Source organism: Simochromis diagramma, unplaced genomic scaffold (genome assembly GCF_900408965.1).
Source record: "Simochromis diagramma unplaced genomic scaffold, fSimDia1.1 OVJJ01000500.1, whole genome shotgun sequence".
NCBI classification, from domain to species: domain Eukaryota; kingdom Metazoa; phylum Chordata; class Actinopteri; order Cichliformes; family Cichlidae; genus Simochromis; species Simochromis diagramma.
The window spans coordinates 42,069-43,336 of NW_024387318.1; the positions used below are offsets into that span (position 1 = coordinate 42,069).

The 1,268-nt window shown below is 43.0% G+C and overlaps 1 long non-coding RNA gene across 1 annotated transcript; it reads left to right on the top strand.

Moving 5' to 3' along the window:
• Positions 1–223: 223 nt before the first annotated feature.
• LOC120717248 lies at positions 224–976 on the top strand. The gene is made up of 2 exons (XR_005692137.1): positions 224–559; positions 712–976. It is a non-coding gene; the product is annotated as an uncharacterized LOC120717248 (long non-coding RNA).
• The last annotated feature ends 292 nt before the right edge of the window (positions 977–1,268 follow it).

A 1,268-nucleotide genomic window follows, 5' to 3' on the forward strand; every position in this document is an offset into this window, starting at 1 on the left:
TCAGGTGATAAGTGATAGCCTCCGTGATGTCTTTGTGCCTGCGGGAGTTCGACGTGTATAGGGAAGCGCTGTATAAGGTTCCCGTTATTGATGTTTGGGTGGTTGACCGGGACGGATTTTCTCCTGTCACTTTCTCGTCATCCCTGACGTGCTCTCCGTTGTTTTTTCCTGCTAATTTTAGCATCACACGGCACAGCTTCTGTATCACGTGGTATAAGGCTCCGCCCTTGTCATTTGTTGAGCAGGAAGAGTGAGCGCTTGTTTTCATGCAGAGTACGTCCCGGATCAAAATGTGAAGTTTTACAAATCACCACTTCTTTAGTGAATATCATTTCAGTCTCAGACAATCTCGTTTCTCTTACAGAGGTTGAATGCACCTTCTGCGGATGGCGGTACCACACAGTGTGCGTGGACTTCCCCTGCACAGAAGGCAACTACAAATGCTGTGAATGCTAAATAAAGAGAAACAAATGATCCCTGTTGTCTTTGCTTGATGATTGGTTTGAGTCTTGACAATCCACATTGCTGGCGTTGCATCTTTCAATGGCAGCAATGGCAGGTATCAGTGCTCAAACCTTTTGTGTTTGTTTCCAACAAGTTGCCCACCTCGGGAAACAAAAATGTGTTCTTTTACTTGTCAGATGAACATATGAGACACTTTGACTCTTCAGTGCAGTGTGGAGCCTAACAAAGATCTGTTTTGTGTCCCAGCTGATCAGCAGGAGGAGGAGAGTCTGACGGAGCAGCAGAGGAACATTTTCAGCTACTTGGACTCAGCTCAGCCACTACAGAGGAAACAATGAGCTCAACACAGAAGGTGACAGACAGAGCAGGACCATATGACCAAAGATATTTATCACCATATACATTTGAACATTTGCCATAACGATGTAGCTGACGATAGAATTGACACCAGACAAAATACTTTACAGCTGCACAACTTTATTAAAAAGCCATCAATGTATTTTCACTGAAACAAGCAGCTGTTGTTTATGTGCATTAAAGTTATATAAAAATGTAACAGTGCAAATGCAAATTCCTCGCTGACAGTTTAACCAAAAGGCGTTTCCAGTGGAAACTGGCCGACACATCGTGAGCATAACCATGTATAATATCCACTAAACTTCAGAAGAGGTTATACAGTCGTGGCCAAAAGGTTTGAGAATTGCATAAATATTGGAACCTGGAGAAGTTGCTGCTTAAGTTTTTATAATAGCATTTTGCCTGCACTCCAGAATGTTATGAGGAGTGATCAGATGAACTGCATC